Source organism: Equus quagga, chromosome 13, assembly GCF_021613505.1.
Source record: "Equus quagga isolate Etosha38 chromosome 13, UCLA_HA_Equagga_1.0, whole genome shotgun sequence".
NCBI lineage: Eukaryota > Metazoa > Chordata > Mammalia > Perissodactyla > Equidae > Equus > Equus quagga.
The window spans coordinates 51911658-51919487 of NC_060279.1; positions in this window are offsets into that span (position 1 = coordinate 51911658).

The window sequence follows — 7830 nt, forward strand, 5'->3', positions numbered from 1 at the left end:
AAAAGAGGAATTAATATATTTTACCTTCTAAGTGGGTATTTTGTTAAGTGTCCTCTCGAGTTTTAGAGCTTGTCTGAAATATCTGCAGGGAAAACACAGAATGTTCCAAAATATCACTGAAAATTAGGGAATCCAAAACCTACCTTTTAATCCAAGACCACAGTGTAACCCCCAGGCGGGAATTGCACAATGACATTTTTCCTTTTGGTTAAGCAATAATTTCCCTCAAGTGCCATTTTTATTGGATGTCATGTGTGCATGCATATTGTTAATATCATTTATGTTTGAAATTTTGAACAAAGAACCAATTTATTAATATAATGTACAAAAATAGTTGTTTCACATTCTGAGTTGTCTTTGAATTCAAACTCTTTGTTTTGACTGTGTGTCTGAATATATTGGTGATAGACCCTGAAGCTAGTTTTTTAAAGCCATTTTAGAAGTTGAGAAGTCTCATGAGAGGTGTCGGAGTTTATATTTAATCGAGTCATGATTTCAAACTAGTTTTACATGTTAAGTAGTTAGTATTCGAATTTAATGAGTAAATATGTATTTGGATAATTGATTACTAAAAACTTTGTGTATATAAATGTTTGCTTTTTGTATGTCTTAAAGCTATTTAGACAAAGCATTGAATGAGCTGGAAACAACTACCTAAGCAAAGTACATTTATATAATCGTGTCTGTCTTATGCAATTGAATGTATGTAATACTCAGGTACCATGATTGTTTTTTCTCATAAAAAAGCCACATATTAGTCATGAATGAAAAAGCATTGTAAAATAAAAGCTTTCTATGAGGCTCTTGAAAGTGATCCTATTGTTTTCCTGTTTTAAAGTAATATTTTATGCTCTTTAATTCCGCTTCTGCCAATGTAATGTTCCTATTCCTGTTTTACTACTTGAATAAACAAACTTGCTACATAAAATTCTTGGCAATTACAAAATTCTGGTTTTGCCATTTTGTCTCGAATGTAATATACCTTTTTAACATCGGGGTTTGAATATAAGTTTGCATATTTATGAATGTGATTAATCATTTTTGTTTATATTCAAGCTTTATGAAATGTCAGACATGACTAATGAAAAAGCCAAATTTTAGCTAAAATAGCAATAGCATTCCTAAAGAAGTTGACTTTTGACTGGTGGAGTGTGTGTAATAACGCAAGTCATGATCATCAGTATTTCTACAGACTAGGCCTCTCTTTTTATGCCATCTTAACAAAGAGTTCCTTCAAAGATGAGACTTCTTAAAAACTCATATTGAATTTTTTCCTCTTAAGATTTAAAGTAAAGAATTAAATTTCATTAAATCGGTAAAACACACTGTGGTATTATATAGTAGGTTGAAAAATGTGTTACTCTTTGAAATTAGAAATATTAGATCCTAAGACGTATAAACCATAAAAATTTCAATCGGAACAGTTCTACTGAAGGATAACGACAAACCGAATGCTTCTAGACCAGGTTGCTTGCATTATGTGTATTTAATTCTCCTCTGCCTCTGCTTTTGGAGTTTTGGAAGACTGAGTGTGCTAGCTCGGAGTGGTACCTATAATGGATATTTGAAAGAGATTACCTCCCTGTAGAAGACACATGGTCTGCTCTCTGGACGGGGCACAGCAGTACAGGCATCTCATTCCCAGACTCGGGAGCTCCCCCTGCAGATTGTAGCAAATGCAGGGCAGTTAATTGACGCTTTATTAAACAGAGGGACATTGACTGTATTGGACCAGATGGGCTGCCTACTGCAAAAGTCCTTGTATATTTGTCTTTACAGCAATCACTAAAGAGGATAAAGACATTCTAGTAGGAAACCCATCCTGAGGAAAGCAGACACATTTACAATCTTTTTTTTCTTTTCTGTTCCCTTGGATGAACTTTTCAATTTTGTTAAGTTGTTAGACCAGAGTATTAAATAAGTGTTACCTTGTGGCTTGTTGGAGATGAGCACCCTCAGAAAGTTCTTGATATATATCCAATATGCAGTCATGAATCACTTAAGAATGGGGATACATTCTGAGAAATGTGTCGCTGGGCGATTTCATCATCGTGCAAACATCATGGAGTGTACAGAAACCTTACACAAACCTAGGTAGTATAGATTACTACATTTCTAGGCCAAATGGTACTGATCCTATGGAACCACCATCATATACGCGGTCCGTCGTTGACCAAAACGTCGTTATGCAGTACATAACTGTATGTATCATGAACTTTGGTAAATAGGATAATAACCTGAAGATCGTTTGTCCTTTTTATCCCATTTCATGTAACCTGTTTCTAGATAATTGTTCTCTCCCAACAGACTTCTCAAGTGTCTATGTAAGGACCAGCATGTTAGAGCAACTTGTGTCCATTACATTTTAATGCCCAGCTTGCTGTTTTTTCTAACATGTTAACCTTAATTCCTAATCATTCTTACAAAAGAATCTATGTACATTAGAAAAGATAAAAAGAGAAAAGAATAAACATAAAAAAGTCACGTTTACTTCCACTATTCCAAATTGACCATTATTAATTTTTTGACGTTTTATTTTACCCTTTTTTCTAGATATTCTTATATTCTCCAGATAACATTGTATATGGTATTTTACATCTTACTTTTTCATTTGCAATGTAAAATTTCGCAATGTCATTAAACCTCTCTGTAACTTTTTAAAGTGTACCTAAGATTCCAGCAGATAGCTATAATGTAGGATATGTAATCATTTTTCTTATATTGAACATCTGAGTTTGATTTTCCTTTTGGGGATATTAAAAATATCCAACCCAATACTCCATAATATCCATAATTACAAATAGTTTTCTAAGGGACTTATTTATACTTTCTGAATTCCAAAATGAAAAATTCACTAACGATTTTATAATTATTAAAATTTGTTTTGAACTAATTTTATTACAGGAAGAAAATTGAAATTATTAGAATGCATATAGAAGTTTTAACTTCATGTAGTGGTTAACGTGTTCATATCATTTAAAGATAAGGAGACTTCATCTTTTAAAAGGTATTTATCTTTCCCTTTGTAACAGTAACAATAATTATTACAATAAGTAATAATAATAACTACCAGTTTGGAGTGCTTGCTGTGTATCGGCATCGTGCTAAGTGATTTACGGGCATCAACTCATTTAAACCTTCAACGAAGCATAGATATCGTTGTCCCTAGATTAGATAGTCTCAACAAAATTTACAACTATCCTTAAGTCACTCATTAAGTGGCAGACCTTGGCATTAAGCCTAATTTTGTCGGATTGCAAAGGCCATGCTTCCAATCATTTATCTAAAGCCACATAGCTACCTGGTTTTAGAATTTATGGATTTGGCGTCTGCTATATATTTTCCTCCTTATGGGTTCGAGAGATCAAATTTCGACTTCGTTCTTAAATGGAAGAGAGACGGAGGTGGTTCAGAATGGTGCAGAGCAGTGGTAGAGACGGGAAAAGATGCGTGAGCCACAGCCTCGAAAGGGTAACACTCCTGCTGGCCCAGAGCATGACAGCTGAAAATCCTGAAACCTTCCTATGTGAGGAATCCAAGTTACTGGCAACCACAGGCGAGGCGAACTTCAGAATACTACCGCGACCTTTGTCCTTCGTGGGCCGTCGTGGAGCGTGAATTCTCTACTTCTTATGGAGCCCTCCGCTGACGTGGCCTTTTCAGCCACATCTCTGCTCTCAGAATAAAATGCATGATCAGTAGAGTTGAGGGAAGCGAGGACTACCTCAACATTGGAATATCTCAGAACCTTTGTTGTAAATGTTGTGGACTGTCCTCTTTGCTGTTCTCACTGCTGATACTTCTGCTGTCTTACAAATTGTCTTGGCATACAGAAAGCACAGTGATCATTTCACGCATAAACCACATATCGCTTCTCCAGTTAAATTTTTTCAAAGGCTACCCATTGCAGTTTGGATAAAATCCCAAATATTCAACGTGGCCTGCAGGGCCTTACGTGGGCTGCCCTTCCTGCAGTCTAGAGCCCAACTGTCCCCAATCTCCTCCCTCACTAACTCCCACCACCAGTTTTTTGTCCCCAAACTGACTGCAGCCCCTTGCAGCCTCAGAGTCTTTGTACTGCAGTTGCCTCTGGCTAGAATGCCCTTTCCCAAAGATTGTCACCTGGCTTTCTCTTCTTCATTCAGACTTTTGTGAAAAAGCAGCTTCATCAAGATATAATTCACACACCATACAATTCATCCATTTAAAGCCGACAATTTAATGTTTTTTGGTAGATTCACAAGGCTGCATAGCCATTGCAGCTAGTCTTAGAACATTTTTTTACTTCATTCAGGTTTTAAATCAAATGTCATGTCATCAAATAGGAACACCCATCACCTAATCAAATAGCCCACTCTGTCTCTACAGACATTCTGAATCCATTACCTTTTTTGTTATCGCAGTTAAACTTATGCAAAATGACTTGTTTGTTTATACATTTATTGTCTGTTATTCCTCGCACTTAGGAGGTGTGCTGGACACATAGTAAACACTCGATATTTGATGAATGAATGAATGATTCATGATAACATTGTCTTTCACTTGCTGTGCTTTGTATTATATTAGAATGGAGATAATCCTTTTTTTTTTTTTTTGAGGAAGATTAGCCCTGAGCTAACATCTGCTGCCAATCCTCCTCTTTTTGCGGAGGAAGCCTGGCCCTGTGCTAACATCCGTGCCCATCTTCCTCTACTTTATATGTGGGACGCCTACCACAGCATGGCTTGCCAAGCGGTGCCATGTCCACATCTGGGATCCAAACCGGTGAACCCCGGGCTGCCGAAGCGGAACGTGCAAACTTAACCGCTGCACCACTGGGCCGGCCCCAGAATGGAGATAATCTTGATAACAACTTGGAAACCTGGGATTGTGATCCCTAAAACTCATGTAGCAATTAAGGCTCAGAGAGATGTCGTCGCTTGCTCAGACTTACATAACGGTTGAGTGCCAGGGCTGGAATCCAAACCGAAGGCCGTCTGGCTCTAAACGCGGGGCCTTTTGATGAGGCCAAGGTAACTTGAATCCACAAAACAACTAGAGAATTATATGACAGGCTTCAGGGTCCAGAAACATGGAAACTAGATAATCTGAGAAACTTCTGGCCACAAAACCCTTAGAATGATGAACAAAATATCACAATCATATTTGAAATGTGTAGCTGAGCATGCAAGATACTAGGGGAAATCCCCAAAGGCCAAGCATGAAAAGGGAGCTGGAAACCAGGACGGTGTGAAGGCCTAAGAGCTACAGCTGACCTGCGGACATTCGTCAATCGACCTCATGAAGAGGCTTGTATTTTGGGGCTATGGGGAGACAAAAGACAAGGTTTTATGTGAGGTAAGATCTAGAACTGAGATCTCAGGGAAGGAAAAACAGACATTTGAAGGACTACGCTCTTAGTGAAAGAATGAACTGGAAATCTGAACAGCCCGATTACTAGTAATGAAATTAAATCAGTAATCAAAAACTCCCAGCGAACAAAAGTCCAGGACCAGACAGCTTCACAGGTGAATTCTACCAAAGATTTAAATAAGAGTTAATACCTATCCTTCATGCTCCCTGATTGCAAACTATACTACAAAACTATAATAATCAAAACCATATGGTACCGGCTCAAAAACAGACACATAGGGGCCAGCCCCGTGGCCGAGTGGTTAAGTTCATGTGCTCTGCTGCAGGCGGCCCAGTGTTCGTTGGTTGGAATCCTGGGCGCAGACATGGGACTGCTCATCAAACCACGCTGAGGCAGCATCCCACATGCCACAACTAGGAGGACTCACAACAAAGAATATACAACTGTGTACTGGGGGGATTTGGAGAGAAAAAGGAAAAAAATAAAATCTTTAAAAAACAAACAAACAAAAACAGACACATAGATCCATGGAACGGAATAGAGATGCCAGAAATAAACCTGTGCCTATATGATCAATTAACCTATGACAAAAGAGGCAAGAACATACAAGGGGGAAAAGACAGTCTCTTCAATAAATGGTGTTGGGAAAACTGGACAGCTACATGCAAAAGAGTGAAACTGGACTACTTTCTTACACCACACACAAAAATAAACTCAGGCAGGGGCCAGCCCCATGGCATCATGGTTAAGGTCACCTGCTCCACTTTGGCAGCCTGGGGTTTGTGGGTCCAGATCCCAGGCACAGACCTACACATGGCTCATCAAGCCATGCTGCAGGGGCATGCCACTTACAAAATAGAGGAAGGTTGGCACAGATGTTAGCTCAGGGACAATCTTCCTCAAACAAAAAGAGGAAGGTTGGCAACAGATGTTAGCTCAGGGCCAATCTTCCTCACCAAATAAATCAGTAAATAAATAAACTCAAAATGGCTTAAAGAATTAAAATATAAGACCTGAAACCATAAAACTCCTGGAAGAAAACATAGATAGTACACTCTTTGACATCAGTCTTAGCAGTAGTTTTTTGGATATGTCTCCTCAGGCAAGGGCAATAAAAGCAAAAATAAACAAATGGGACTACATCAAACTAAAAAGCTTTTGCACAGCAAAGGAAACCATCAACAGAACAAAAAGGCAACCTACTGAGTGAGAGAATATATTTGCAAATGATATATTTGATAAATGGTTAATATCCAGAATATATAAATAACTTATAAAACTCAATATCAAAAAACCAAACAATTTGATTAAAAAATGGGCAGAGGAGGGGCTGGCCCTGTGGCCAAGTGGTTAAAGTTTCACACACTCTTCTTTGGCGGCCCAGGATCGCGGGTTCGGATCCCTACTCCACTCAGCAGCCATGCTGTGGAGGTATCTCACATACAAAATAGAAGAAGAATGGCAGTTGTTAGCTCAGAGCCAATCTTCCACAAGGGGAAAAAGAGGAAGATTGGCAACCGATGTTAACTCAGGACGAATCTTCCTCACAAAAGAAAAAAAAATGGCCAGAGGATCTAAATACACAAAGAAGACATATAGATGGCCAACAGGTACACAAAAAGGTGCTCAACATCACTAGTCATCAGGGAAATGCAAATCAGAACTACAATGAGATATCACCTCACACCTGTCAGAATGGATATTATCAAAAAGAAAACAAATAACAAGTACACACAAGGATGAGGAGAAAGGTGAACCCTCGTGCACTATTGGTTCACATTGAGGGAATGTAAATTGGTGCAACCACTATGGAAAATATTATGGAGTTTCCTCAAAAATAGAATTACCATACCATCCAGCAATACCACTTCTGGGTATTTATCTGAAGAAAACAAGAAAACTAATTTGAAAATATATATATACTCCTATGTTCACTGCAACATTCTTTACAATAGCCAAGATATGGAAGCAACCTGTGTCCATTAACGGATGAATGGATAAACAAGATATGGTATATATATATATATACAATGAAATATTACTCAGCCATAAAAAAGAATGAAATCCTGCCATTTGTGACAACATGGATGGATCCGGAGGGTATTATGTTAAGCTAAATAAGCCAGACAGAGAAAAAATAATATCATATTATTTCACTTATATGTGGAATCTAAAACAAACAAAACAAATGAATAAAGAAAACCAAACAGAAACAGGCTGGTAGATAGAACAAACTGGGGTCACCAGAGGGGAGGATGTAGGGAGGCGGAGGGCGAAATAAGTGAAAGAGATTAAGAGGTACAAACTTCTGGTCATAAAATAATAAAGTCATGGGGATGAAATGTGTGGATAGGGAATACAGTCAATATTATAATAACTTTGTATGGTGACACATGGTTACTAGTCTTACCAGGGTGATCATTTTGTAATGTAAATAAATGTTGAATCACTATGTTGTACACCTGACACTAATACAA